This window comes from Penaeus vannamei, chromosome 40 (assembly GCF_042767895.1).
Source record: "Penaeus vannamei isolate JL-2024 chromosome 40, ASM4276789v1, whole genome shotgun sequence".
Classification (NCBI taxonomy): domain Eukaryota; kingdom Metazoa; phylum Arthropoda; class Malacostraca; order Decapoda; family Penaeidae; genus Penaeus; species Penaeus vannamei.
The window spans coordinates 23,605,519-23,620,194 of NC_091588.1; the positions used below are offsets into that span (position 1 = coordinate 23,605,519).

At 49.1% G+C, this 14,676-nt stretch overlaps 1 protein-coding gene across 2 annotated transcripts in view; it reads right to left on the reverse strand.

Moving 5' to 3' along the window:
• Window positions 1-14,676, reverse strand: part of LOC138860181 (cuticle protein 19-like) — a 36,441-nt gene that overhangs the window by 21,235 nt on the left and 530 nt on the right. The gene's annotated exons all lie outside the window — the stretch shown is intronic.

The window sequence follows — 14,676 nt, forward strand, 5'->3', positions numbered from 1 at the left end:
AGTTAGGGTGAGGAGAGGGTGTCATGGGTGAGTTAGGGTGAGGAGAGGGTGTCATGGGTGAGTTAGGGTGAGGAGTGGGTATTAGTGGTGAGTTTGGGTGAGGGGAAGGTGTCATGGGTGAGTTAGGGTGAGGAGTGGGTATCATTGGTGAGTCAGGATGAGGAGAGGGTGTCATGGGTGAGTTAGGGTGAGGAGAGGGTATCATGGGTGAGTTAGGGTGAGGGGAGGGTATCATGGGTAAGATAGGGTGAGGGGAGGGTGTCATGGGTGAGTTAGGGTGTGGAGAGTGTGTCATGGGTGAGTCAGGGTGAGGAGAGGGTATCATGGGTGAGTTAGGGTGGGGAGAGGGTGTCATGGGTGAGTCAGGGTGAGGAGAGGGTATCATGGGTGAGTTAGGGTGAGGAGAGGGTGTCATGGGTGAGTTAGGATGAGGGGAGGGTATCATGGGTGAGTTAGGGTGAGGAGAGGGTGTCATGGGTGAGTTAGGGTGAGGAGAGGGTGTTCTGGGTGAGTTAGGGTGAGGAGAGGGTTTTATGAGTGAGTTAGGGTGAGGAGAGGGTGTCATGGGTGAGTTAGGGTGAGGGGAGGGTATCATGGGTGAGTTAGGGTGAGGAGAGGGTGTCATGGTGGAGTTAGGGTGAGGGGAGGGTATCATGGGTGAGTTAGGGTGAGGAAAGGGTATCATGGGTGAGTTAGGGTGAGGGGAGGGTGTCATGGGTGAGTAAAGGTGAGGAGAGGGTATCATGGGTGAGTTAGGGTGAGGGGAGGGTATCATTGGTGAGTAAGGGTGAGGAGAGGGTATTATGGGTGAGTTAGGGTGAGGGGAGGGTATCATGGGTGAGTTAGGGTGAGGGGAGGGTATTATGAGTGAGTTAGGGTGAGGGAAGGGTATCATGGGTGAGTTAGGGTGAGGAGAGGGTATCATGGGGGAGTTAGGGTGAGGAGAGGGTGTTATGAGTGAGTTAGGGTGAGGAGAGGGTGTCATGGGTGAGTTAGGGTGAGGAGAGGGTGTTATGGGTGAGTTAGGGTGAGGAGAGGATATCATGGGTGAGTTAGGGTGAGGAGAAGGTATCATGGGTGAGTTAGGGTGAGGGGAGGGTGTTATGAGGGAGTTAGGGTGAGGGGAGGGTGTTATGAGTGAGTTAGGGTGATGAGAGGGTGTCATGGGTGAGTTTGGGTGAGGGGAGGGTATCATGGGTGAGTTTGGGTGAGGGGAGGGTGTTATGAGTGTGTTAGGGTGAGGGGAGGCTATCATGGGTGTGTTAGGGTGAGGAGAGGGTGTCATGGGTGTGTCAGGGTGAGGAGAGGGTATCATGGGTGAGTTAGGGTGAGGAGAGGGTGTCATGGGTGAGTTAGGGTGAGGAGAGGGTATCATGGGTGAGTTAGGGTGAGGAGAGGGTGTCATGGGTGAGTTAGGGTGAGGAGAGGGTATCATGGGTGAGTTAGGGTGAGGAGAGGGTATCATGGGTGAGTTAGGGTGAGGAGAAGGTATCATGGGTGAGTTAGGGTGAGGAGAGGGTATCATGGGTGAGTTAGGGTGAGGGGAGGGTGTCATGGGTGAGTGAGGGTGAGGAGAGGGTGTCATGGGTGAGTTAGGGTGAGGAGAGGGTGTCATGGCTGAGTTAGGGTGAGGAGAGGGTGTCATGGGTGAGTTAGGGTGAGGAGTGGGTGTCATGGGTGAGTCAGGGTGAGGAGAGGGTGTTATGAGTGAGTTAGGGTGAAGGGAGGGTGTCATGGGTGAGTTAGGGTGAGGGGAGGGTGTCATGGGTGAGTTAGGGTGAGGGGAGGGTATTATGAGTGAGTTAGGGTGAGGAGAGGGTGTCATGGGTGAGTTAGGGTGAGGAGAGGGTATCATGGGTGAGTTAGGGTGAGGAGAGGGTGTTTTGGGAGAGGTATGGTGAGGAGAGGGTGTTGTGTGTGAGTTAGGGTGAGGAGAAGGTATCATGGGTGAGTTAGGGTGAGGAGAGGTTGTTTTGGGTGAGTTAGGGTGAGGGGAGGGTATTATGGGTGAGGAGAGGGTGTTTTGGGTGAGGTAGGGTGAGGAGAGGGTGTTATGAGTGAATTAGGGTGAGGGGAGGGTATCATGGGTGAGTTAGGGTGAGGAGAGGGTGTCATGGGTGAGTTAGGGTGAGGAGAGGGTGTTATCAGTGAGTTAGGGTGAAGGGAGGGTATCATGGGTGAGTTAGGGTGGGGAGAGGGTGTCATGGGTGAGTTAGGGTGAGGAGAGGGTGTCATGGGTGAGTTAGGGTGAGGAGAAGGTATCATGGATGAGTTAGGGTGAGCAGGGGGTAATCTGGATGAGTTAGGGTGAGGGGAGGGTTTTATGGGTGAGTTAGGGTGAGGAGAGGGTGTTCTGGGTGAGTTAGGGTGAGGAGATGGTGTTGTGTGTGAGTTAGGGTGAGGAGAGGGTGTTCGGGTTGAGTTAGGGTGAGGATAGGGTTTTATGGGTGAGTTAGGGTGAGGATAGGGTGTTTTGGGTGAGTTAGGGTGAGGAGAGGGTGTTCTGGGTGAGTTAGGGTGAGGGGATGGTATCATGGGTGAGTTAGGGTGAAGAGAGGGTATCATTGGTGAGTTAGGGTGAGGGGAGGGTATCATGGGTGAGTTAGGGTGAGGGGAGGGTATCATGGGTGAGTTAGGGTGAGGAGAGGGTATCATGGGTGAGTTAGGGTGAGGAGAGGGTATCATGGGGGAGTTAGGGTGAGGGGAGGGTATCATGGGTGAGTTAGGGTGAGGGGAGGGTATCATGGGTGAGTTAGGGTGAGGAGAGGGTATCATGGGTGAGTTAGGGTGAGGAGAGGGTATTATGGGTGAGTTAGGGTGAGGGGAGGGTATCATGGGTGAGTTAGGGTGAGGAGAGGGTATTATGGGTGAGTTAGGGTGAGAGGACGGTATCATGGGTGAGTTAGGGTCAGGGGAGGGGATCATGGGTGGGGGGGGGTGAGGAGAGGGTATCATGGGGGAGTTAGGGAGAGGGGAGGGTATCATGGGTGAGTTAGGGTGAGGGGAGGGTATCATGGGTGAGTTAGGGTGAGGAGAGGGTGTCATGGGTGAGTTAGGGTGAGGAGAGGGTGTTATGAGTGAGTTAGAGTGAGGAGAGGGTGTCATGGGTGAGCTAGGGTGAGGAGAGGGTATCATGGGTGAGTTAGGGTGAGGAGAGGGTGTTTTGGGTGAGTTAGGGTGAGGGGAGGGTATCATAGGTGAGTTAGGGTGAGGAGAGGGTGTTATGAGTGAGTTAGAGTGAGGAGAGGGTGTCATGGGTGAGCTAGGGTGAGGAGAGGGTATCATGGGTGAGTTAGGGTGAGGAGAGGGTGTTTTGGGTGAGTTAGTGTGAGGAGAGGTCGTCATGATTGAGTTAGGGTGAGGGGAGGGTATCATGGGTGAGTTAGGGTGAGGAGAGGGTGTTTTGGGTGGTGTATGGTGAGGAGAGGGTGTTGTGTGTGAGTTAGGGTGAGGAGAAGGTATCATGGGTGAGTTAGGGTGAGGAGAGGGTGTTTTGGGTGAGTTAGGGTGAGGGGAGGGTATCATGGGTGAGTTAGGGTGAGGGGAGGGTATTATGGGTGAGGAGAGGGTGTTTTGGGTGAGGTAGGGTGAGGAGAGGGTGTTCGGGTTGAGTTAGGGTGAGAATATGGTTTTATGGGTGAGTTAGAGTGAGGAGAGGGTATCATTGGTGAGTTAGGGTAAGGAAAGGGTGTTCCGAGTGAGTTAGGGTGAGGGGAGGGTGTTCTGGATGAGTTAGGGTGAGGAGAGAGTGCTCTGGGTGAGGAGAGGGTGTGCTGAGTGAGTTAGGGTGAGGGGAGGGTGTTCTGGATGAGTTAGGGTGAGGAGAGAGTGTTCTGGGGGAGGAGAGGGTGTTCTGGGTGAGGAGAGGGTGTTCTGAGTGAGTTAGGGTGAGGAGAGAGTGTTCTGGGTGAGGAGAGAGTGTTCTGGGTGAGGAGAGGGTGTTCTGGGTGAGTTAGGGTGAGGAGAGGGTGTTCTGGGTGAGTTAGGGTGAGGGGAGGGTGTCATGGGTGAGTTAGGGTGAGGAGAGGGTGTTCTGGTTGAGTTAGGGTGAGGAGAGGGTGTTCTGGGTGAATTAGGGTGAGGAGAGGGTGTTCTGGGTGAGTTTGGGTGAATAAAGGGTGTTCTGGGTGAGTTAGGGTGAGGAGAGTGTGTTCTGGGTGAGTTAGGGTGAGGATAGGGTGTTCTGGATGGGTTAGGGTGAGGAGAGTGTGTTCTGGGTGAGTTAGGGTTAGGAGAGGGTGTTCTGGATGAGTTAGGGTGAGGAGAGGGTGTTCTGGGTGAGTTAGGGTGAGGATAGGGTGTTCTGGATGGGTTAGGGTGAGGGGAGGGTATCATGGGTGAGTTAGGGTGAGGGGAGGTTATCATGGGTGAGTTAGGGTGAGGGGAGGGTGCTTTGGGTGAGTTAGGGTGAGGGGAGGGTATCATAGGTGAGTTAGGGTGAGGAGAGGGTGTTATGAGTGAGTTAGGGTGAGGAGAGGGTATCATGGGTGAGTTAGGGTGAGGGGAGGGTATCATGGGTGAGTTAGGGTGAGGAGAGGGTGTCATGGGTGAGTTAGGGTGAGGAGAGGGTGTTTTGAGTGAGTTAGGGTGAGGAGAGGGTATCATGGGTGAGTTAGGGTGAGGGGAGGGTGTTTTGGGTGAGTTAGGGTGAGGAGAGGGTATTATGGGTGAGTTAGGGTGAGGAGAGGGTGTTATGAGTGAGTTAGGGTGAGGAGAGGGTGTCATGGGTGAGTTAGGGTGAGGAGAGGGTGTTATGAGTGAGTTAGGGTGAGGAGAGGGTGTCATGGGTGAGTTAGGGTGAGGGGAGGGTATCATGGGTGAGTTAGGGTGAGGAGAGGGTGTTTTGGGTGAGGTATGGTGAGGAGAGGGTGTTGTGTGTGTGTTAGGGTGAGAAGGTATCATGGTTGAGTTAGGTTGAGGAGAGGGTGTTTTGGGTGAGTTAGGGTGAGGGGAGGGTATCATGGGTGAGTTAGGGTGAGGAGAGGGTATTATGGGTGAGGAGAGGGTGTTTTGGGTGAGGTAGGGTGAGGAGAGGGTGTTCGGGTTGAGTTAGGGTGAGGAGAAGGTATCATGGGTGAGTTAGAGTGAGGAGAGGGTATCATTGGTGAGTTAGGGTAAGGAAAGGGTGTTATGAGTGAGTTAGGGTGAGGGGAGGGTGTTTTGGATGAGTTAGGGTGAGGAGAGAGTGCTCTGGGTGAGGAGAGGGTGTGCTGAGTGAGTTAGGGTGAGGGGAGGGTGTTCTGGATGAGTTAGGGTGAGGAGAGAGTGTTCTGGGGGAGGAGAGGGTGTTCTGGGTGAGGAGAGGGTGTCCTGAGTGAGTTAGGGTGTGGAGAGAGTGTTCTGGGTGAGGAGAGAGTGTTCTGGGTGAGGAGAGGGTGTTCTGGGTGAGTTAGGGTGAGGAGAGGGTGTTCTGGGTGAGTTAGGGTGAGGAGAGGGTGTTCTGGGTGAGTTTGGGTGAATAAAGGGTGTTCTGGGTGAGTTAGGGTGAGGAGAGTGTGTTCTGGGTGAGTTCGGGTGAGGATAGGGTGTTCTGGATGGGTTAGGGTGAGGAGAGTGTGTTCAGGGTGAGTGAGGGATAGGAGAGGGTGTTCTGGGTGAGTTAGGGGGAGGAGAGTGTGTTCTGGGTGAGTTAGGGTGAGGATAGGGTGTGCTGGATGGGGTAGGGTGAGGAGAAGGTGTTAAGAGTGAGTTAGGGTGAGGAGAGGGTGTTCTGGGTGTTAGGGTGAGGAGAGGGTGTTCTGGGTAAGTTAGGATGAGGAGAGGGTGTTCAGGGTGAGTTAGGGTGAGGATAGGGTATTCGGGTTGAGTTAGGGTGAGGAGAGGGTGTTTTGGGTGAGTTAGGGTGAGAAAAGGGTATCATGGGTGAGTTAGGGTGAGGAGAGGGTATTATGAGTGAGTTAGGGTGAGGGGATGGCATCATAGGTGAGCTAGGGTGAGGAGAGGGTATCATGGGTGAGTTAGGGTGAGGGGAGGGTGTCATGGGTGAGTTAGGGTGAGGAGAAGGTGTTCTGAATGTGTTAGGGTGAGGAAAGTGTGTTCTGGATGAGTTAGGGTGAGGAAAGTGTGTTCTGGATGAGTTAGGGTGAGGAGAGGGTGTTCTAAATGAGTTAGGGTGAGGATAGGGTGTTCTGGGTGAGTTAGGGTGAGGAAAGTGTGTTCTAGATGAGTTAGGGTGAGGAAAGTGTGTTCTGGATGAGTTAGGGTGAGGAGAGGGTGTTCTGGGAGAGTTAGGATGAGGAGAGGGTGTTCTGAGTGGGTTAGGATGAGGAGAGGGTGTTAAGAGTGAGGTAGGGTGAGGAGAGGGTGTTCTGGGTGAGTTAAGGTGAGGAGAGGGTGTTAAGAGTGAGTTAGGGTGAGGAGAGGGTGTTCTGGATGGGTTAGGGTGAGGAGAGGGTGTTAAGAGTGAGTTAGGGTGAGGAGAGGGTGTACAGGGAGAGAAAGGGTGAGGAGAGGGTATTACGAGGGAGTTAGGGTGAGGAGAGGGTGTTCTGGGTGAGTTAGGATGAGGAGAGGGTGTTATGAGTGAGTTAGGGTGAGGAGAGGGTGTTCTGGGTGAGTTAGGGTGAGGAGAGGGTGTTCTGGGTGAGTTAGGGTGAGGGGAGGGTGTTCAGGGTGAGTTAGGGTGAGGAGAGGGTGTTATGAGTGAGAAAGGGTGAGGGGAGGGTATCATGGGTGAGTTAGGGTGAGGAGAGGGTGTCATGGGTGAGTTAGGGTGAGGAGAGGGTGTTATCAGTGAGTTAGGGTGAGGAGAGGGTATTTTGAGTGAGTTAGGGTGAGGGGAGGGTGTCATGGGTGAGTTAGGGCGAGGAGAAGGTATCATGGGTGAGTTAGGGTGAGGAGAGAGTAATCTGGATGGGTTAGGGTGAGGATAGGGATTTATGGGTGAGTTAGGGTGAGGAGAGGGTGTTCTGGGTGAGTTAGGGTGAGGAGAGGGTGTTGTGTGTGAGTTAGGATGAGGAGAGGGTGTTCGGGTTGAGTTAGGGTGAGGATAGGGTTTTATGGGTGAGTTAAGGTGAGGAGAGGGTGTTCTGGGTGAGTTAGGGTGAGGAGAGGGTGTCATGGGTGAGTTAGGGTGAGGGGAGGGTATCATGGGTGAGTTAGGGTGAGGAGAGGGTGTCATGGGTGAGTTAGGGTGAGGGGAGGGTGTTCTGGGTGAGTTAGGGTGAGGAGAGGGTGTTCTGGGCGAGTTAAGGTGAGGAGAGGGTGTTCTGGGTGAGTTAGGGTGAGGAGAGGGTGTTCTGGGTGAGTTAGGGTGAGGAGAGGGTGTTATGAGTGAGTTAGGGTGAGGAGACTGTGTTCTGGGTGAGTTAGGGTGAGGATAGGGTGTTGTGGATGGTTTAGGGTGAGGCGAGGGGCTTCTGGGTGAATTAGGGTGAGGAGAGGGTGTTCTGGGTGAGTTAGGGTGAGGAGAGGGTGTTCTGGGTGAGTTAGGGTGAGGAGAGGGGGTTCTGGGTGAGTTAGGGTGAGGAGAGGGTCTTCTGGGTGAGTTAGGGTGAGGCGAGTGTGTTCTGGGTGAGTTAGGGTGAGGATAGGGTGTTCTGGATGGGTTAGGGTGAGGAGAGGGTCTTCTGGGTGAGTTAGGGTGAGGAGAGGGTGTTCTGGGTGAGTTAGGGTGAGGAGAGGGTGTTCTGGGTGAGTTAGGGTGAGGAGAGGGTGTTCTGGGTGAGTTAGGGTGAGGAGAGGGTCTTCTGGGTGAGTTAGGGTGAGGAGAGTGTGTTCTGGGTGAGTTAGGGTGAGGATAGGGTGTTCTGGATGGGTTAGGGTGAGGAGAGGGTCTTCTGGGTGAGTTAGGGTGAGGAGAGGGTGTTCTGGGTGAGTTAGGGTGAGGAGAGGGTGTTCTGGGTGAGTTAGGGTGAGGAGAGGGTGTTCTGGGTGAGTTAGGGTGAGGTGAGGGTCTTCTGGGTGAGCTAGGGTGAGCTCAGGGTGTTCTGGGTGAGTTAGGGTGAGGAGAGGGTGTTCTTGAGGAGTTAGGGTGAGGAGAGGGTGTTCTTGAGGAGTTAGGGTGAGGAGAGGGTGTTCTTGAGGAGTTAGGTGGTGGGAACTTTATGCTAAATTTGTGTAAGAGGAATGGTGAATGGTGACGATGGATGAGGCAAAATCCATGACTGATATTAAAGCGAGGAATTGGAAGTGAAAATGAATGTGAAACTGAATATAAAATTGGAAGTGAAAGTGAAACAGGACATTGGGTGTAAAAATGGAATGGAAACTATTGAATGTGAATATGGAAATGAAATTGGCTGTGAGATTAGATGTGGAATGGAAGTGGATATTTAAGAAAAAAAAATTATGATATGGAAATGTATATGAAACTAGATGTGAATTGGACATGGCAATAGATGTCGAGTGTGATGTGAAACTGGACCTAGCCATGTAGATGTAGATGGAATTTATGAGAGGTTGGATGAGAAACTAAGTGTGGTAGGGTCAACAAAATGGGTTTAAAATTGAATGAGTTAATTAGCATGAATCTGGATGTAGAATTGATTGCAAAAGTGAATATGGAATATGTGAAAACGGACGTGGAGTTGTATGTATAATGTACGGAATTATGTAGAAAATATATCGAAATACAGGAAGTGGAACGACGTGAAATTTGATGTGGAAACGAATGTGAAATATGTGGAAATGAATGAGGAATCAGAAGTGCAACATGGAGAATGGTGTATGGAGCTGGATGCGAGAAGATTACTGAATAGGGCGAGGGGATGAATATAATATATAATTTTATATAATTGGATATGAAAATGGATGTAGAAGTGGGTACGTAACTGGATGAAAATTTTGAATATGGAAGATTTTGGATGATGGATTAAGTATGGAATTGAATGAAAAACTGGATATAAATCTGTCAAATGAACTAGATTTATAATAAGGGTAAAATGGGATGTGATAATGGACAAGAAGCTAGATATAACACAATGAAATAAAGTGCTAAAATGGGTGAAACGGAATAAAATGGCAAGTTGGATGTGAAATAGGATATTGAGGTAGATATGACACAACCTGTAGTATAGATTATATAGGTAGACATGAAAATAGATTCCAGGATTGATATATCTGTAAACAGATCTGGATTTGGAATGGGATAAGGTCTAGATACAGAAAGTTATATTAAGATACGGAATACGGAAGGGTACATTAAGGGGGGGGGGGGGGAATACACAGTAAACAAGATTCCTGAAGCAAATTGGATCACTTCCGGGCACAGTTGAACATAAGGTTGAACTGTAGATTCTTCAAGATTTAAAACAAGTTAGGGGCTTTATCGTGGCATTGGAGATTGCGTTCGAAATCGTCGTACTTGGAATCACAGTGATTTGGAATCGTTCAGGTATTAGATCGGCTTAATTTGGAATCGTCTTGGTTCAGATTCGTCGTCATATGAAATCGTTATAGTTCGGAATCGTCATGATCTAGAACCGTCTATTTAGAATCGTCGTCTTTTTGGAATCGGCCTGACTTGGAATCTTCGTGGTTCAAATTAATCATGATTTGGAATCGTCGTGATTTAAATTCGTCTTTAATTGGAATCGTCGTGGTTCAGAAATGTCCTGCCTTGGAATTGTCATAGTTTGGAGTTATGTTGACTGGGAATTGTCATAGTTTGGAGTTATCTCGACTGGGAATTGTCATAGTTTAGGGTTATCTCGAATGGGAATTGTCATAATTTGGAGTTATTTCAACTGGAATTGTCATAGTTTGGAGTTATCTCGACTGGGAATTGTCATAGTTTGGAGTTATCTCGACTGGGAATTGTCATAGTTTGGAGTTATCTCGACTGGGAATTGTCATAGTTTAGAGTTATCTCGACTGGGAATTGTCATAATTTGGAGTTATTTCAACTGGAATTGTCATAGTTTGGAGTTATCTTGGCTGGGAATTGTCATAGTTTGGAGTTATCTCGACTGGGAATTGTCATAGTTTGGAGTTATCTCGACTGGGAATTGTCATAGTTTGGAGTTATTTCGACTGGGAATTGTCATAGTTTAGAGTTATCTCGACTGGGAATTGTCATAATTTGGAGTTATTTCAACTGGAATTGTCATAGTTTGGAGTTATCTTGGCTGGAAATTGTCATAGTTTGGAGTTATCTCGACTGGAAATTGTCATAGTTTGGAGTTATGTTGACTGGGAATTGTCATAGTTTGGAGTTATCTCGACTGGGAATTGTCATAGTTTGGAGTTATCTCGACTGGGAATTGTCATAGATTGGAATTATCTCGACTGGAAATTGTCATAGTTTGGAATTATCTCGACTGGGAATTGTCATAGTTTGGAGTTATCTCGACTGGGAATTGTCATAGTTTGGAGTTATCTCGACTGGGAATTGTCATAGTTTGGAGTTATCTCGACTCGGAATTGTCATAGTTTGGAATTATGTTGTCTGGGAATTGTCACAGTTTGGAATTATCTTGACTTGGAATTGGCATAGTTCGGAATCATCCCGACTTGGAATTGGAATAAATTGGAATTATCCTAACTTGGAATTGTCATAGTTCGAAATCCTCCTGACTGGATATTGTCATGGTCCAGATTCATCGTCACCGTAACCGTGGTTCGCTATCATCTCGCTTTGATATCCTGACTTGGAATCACTTGGTTTTGGAATGGTCCTAAGTTTGAATTATCTTGTTTCAGAGTCGTTCAGATTTGGCATGGTCCTTATGTGGTATTCGTCTTGTTTTGGAATCGTCCTTACATGGTATTGTATTGTTTTGGAATCGTCCGTACATGGTATTGTCTTGTTTTGGAATCGTCCGTACATGGTATTGTCTTGTTTTGGAATCGTCCTTGCATGGTATTGTCTTGTTTTGGAATCGTCCTGACTTGGAATCGTCGTAGTTCGGTTGCGTCGTGATTCGGAATCTGCCTGATTTGAAATCTACACGATTCGGAATTGTCTCGAGTTTAGCTAAAAGTCTTCGAGATTCGGAACCCTCCATAATTGGTTCGGGTTCAGATTCATCGTAATTTAACACTGTTGTCACTTGAAGTCACTGTGGTTCAGATTCGTCGTGGTTTGGAATTGTCATGCTTCCGAATACTCCTGACTTGAAATCGTCATGTTTGGGAAAAGACCTTAGTTCCAGAATCATCAAAACTCAGAACTTATTTGGAATGGAGCTTTCGAGGTTCGGAATTGTCCTGACTGGGAATCGTCGTGGTTCGGAATCGTCTTAACTAGGAATCGTCTAGACTGGGAATCGTCCTGACTAGGAATCGTCGTGCTTTGGAATCGTAAAGACTAGGAATCGTCTGGACTGGGAATCGTCGTGGTTTGGAATCGTCCTGACTGGGAATCGTCGTGGTTTGGAATCGTTCTGACTGGGAATCGTGGTGGTTTGGAATCGTAAAGACTAGGAATCGTCTGGACTGGGAATCGTCGTGGTTCGGAATCGTCTTAACTAGGAATCGTCTAGACTGGGAATCGTCCTGACTAGGAATCGTCGTGCTTTGGAATCGTAAAGACTAGGAATCGTCTGGACTGGGAATCGTCGTGGTTTGGAATCGTCCTGATTGGGAATCGTCGTGGTTTGGAATCGTCCTGACTGGGAATCGTCGTGGTTTGGAATCGTTCTGACTGGGAATCGTCGTGGTTTGGAATCGTCGTGGTTTGGAATCGTTCTGACTGGGAATCGTGGTGGTTTGGAATCGTAAAGACTAGGAATCGTCTGGACTGGGAATCGTCGTGGTTCGGAATCGTCTTAACTAGGAATCGTCTAGACTGGGAATCGTCCTGACTAGGAATCGTCGTGCTTTGGAATCGTAAAGACTAGGAATCGTCTGGACTGGGAATCGTGGTGGTTTGGAATCGTCCTAACTGGGAATCGTCGTGGTTTGGAATCGTCCTAACTGGGAATCGTCATGGTTTGGAATCGTCCTAACTGGGAATCGTCGTGGTTTGGAATCGTCCTGACTGGGAATCGTCGTGGATTGGAATCGTCCTGACTGGGAATCGTCGTGGTTTGGAATCGTCCTGACTGGGAATCGTCGTGGTTTGGAATCGTCTAGACTGGGAATCGTCGTGGTTTGGAATCGTCTAGACTGGGAATCGTCTTGACTGGGAATCGTCCTGACTGGGAATCGTCTTGACTGGGAATCGTCCTGACTGGGAATCGTCATGGTTTGGAATCGTCCTAACTGGGAATCGCCTAGACTGGGAACCGTCATGGTTTGGAATCGTCCTAACTGGGAATCGTCTAGACTGGGAATCGTCGTGGTTCCAGATTCATCAAAACTCAGAACCTATTTGGAATGGGGCTTTCGAGGTTCGGAATTGTCTTGAATGGGAATCGTCGTAGTTTGGAATCATCCTGACTGGGAATCGTCGTGGTTTGGAATCGTCCTGACTGGGAATCGTCGTGGTTTGGAATCGTCCTGACTGGGAATCGTCGTGGTTTGGAATCGTCCTGACTGGGAATCGTCGTGGTTTGGAATCGTCCTGATTGGGAATCGTCTAGACTAGGAATCGTCATTGTTTGGAATCGCCTAGACTGGGAATCGTCCTGACTGGGAATCGTCGTGGTTTGGAATCGTCTAGACTGGGAATCGTCCTGACTAGGAATCGTCATTGTTTGGAATCGTCTAGACTGGGAAACGCCTAGACTGGGAATCGTCGTGGTTTGGAATCGTCGTGGTTTGGAATAGTCCTGACTGGGAATCGTCATGGTTTGGAATCGTCCTGACTGGGAATCGTCGTGGTTTGGAATCGTCCTGACTGGGAATCGTCGTGGTTTGGAATCGTCCTAACTGGGAATCGTCGTGGTTTGGAATCGTCCTGACTGGGAATCGTCGTGGTTTGGAATAGTCCTGACTGGGAATCGTCATGGTTTGGAATCGTCCTGACTGGGAATCGTCGTGGTTTGGAATCGTCCTGACTGGGAATCGTCGTGGTTTGGAATCGTCCTGACTGGGAATCGTCGTGGTTTGGAATCGTCCTGACTGGGAATCATCGTGGTTTGGAATCGTCCTAACTGGGAATCGTCGTGGTTTGAAATCGTCCTAACTGGGAATCGTCGTGGTTTGGAATCGTCCTAACTGGGAATCGTCGTGGTTTGGAATCGTCCTGACTGGGAATCGTCGTGGATTGGAATCGTCCTGACTGGGAATCGTCGTGGTTTGGAATCGTCTAGACTGGGAATCTTCTTGGTTTGGAATCGTTCTGACTGGGAATCGTCGTGGTTTGGAATCGTCTAGACTGGGAATCGTCGTGGTTTGGAATCGTCCTGACTGGGAATCGTCGTGGTTTGGAATCGTCCTGACTGGGAATCGTCGTGGTTTGGAATCGTCCTGACTGGGAATCGTCGTGGTTTAGAATCGCCTAGAATGGGAATCGTCTTGACTGGGAATCGTCTAGACCGGGAATCGTCGTGGTTTGGAATCGTCCTGGAATCGCCTAGAATGGGAATCCTCTTGACTGGGAATCGTATAGACTGGGAATCGTCTTAATTAGGAATCGTCTTGACTGGGAATCGTCTTGATTGGGAATCGCCTTGACTGGGAATCGTCTTAATTAGGAATCGTCTTGACTGGGAATCGCCTTGACTGGGAATCGTCTTAATTAGGAATCGTCTTGACTGGGAATCGTCTTAACTAGGAATCGTCGTGGCTTGGAATCGTTCTGACTGGGAATAGTCCTGACCGGGAATCGTCGTGGTTTGGAATCGTCCTGGAATCGCCTAGACTGGGAATCGTCGTGGTTTGGAATAGTCCTGGAATCGCCTAGACTGGGAATCGTCGTGGTTTGGAATCGTCCTGGAATCGCCTAGACTGGGAATCGTCGTGGTTTGGAATAGTCCTGGAATCGCCTAGACTGGGAATCGTCGTGGTTTGGAATCGTCCTGGAATCGCCTAGACTGGGAATCGTCATGGTTTGGAATCGTCCTGGAATCGCCTAGACTGGGAATCGTCGTGGTTTGGAATCGTCCTGGAATCGCCTAGACTGGGAATCGTCATGGTTTGGAATCGTCCTGGAATCGCCTAGACTGGGAATCGTCGTGGTTTGGAATCGTCCTGGAATCGCCTAGACTGGGAATCGTCATGGTTTGGAATCGTCCTGGAATCGCCTAGACTGGGAATCGTCATGGTTTGGAATCGTCGTGATTGAAAGTCGTCATAATTTGGAATCCTCATAGTTTGGATTTGTCGTGATTAGGAATCGTCTTGACTAGGAATCATCGTGGTTCCAATTCGTCATGATCTGGAATCGTCAACGTCAGAGGCGAGAAACTGTCTTGTCCCAGAATAAGTATGCTAGTAAAATGAGAATAACAGTGTCATTAAGAAGGGCCTTTCACTGAAATAAGATGAATGTTCTGTCGCTTAACAAACTATTGTGGGATTGTGAGTAAGTATAGTGTCTTATATCATTATAAAAAAGATAGATTTGGGTTTTAAAATGTTACATATTTTGTACCGTTTTCAGGCAATTTAGATAGTTTGGCCTTTTAGTCGCAGTAAAACCTACTACGCATTTTGAATCGCTGTGAAGATATGACACTTACTGTACTAAATGTCTTCCTAGTCTTCCTAACACAAGAAAGCAAGGAGTCATAAACAGGCGTATGACAAGAGTTAAGTTCACCACATAATAAGATAAGAAATATGAGTTTCTGAGCGCCATTACGACTGACATCTGGTCCGTGAATCTGATATCGTCGGTAGTTATGACTG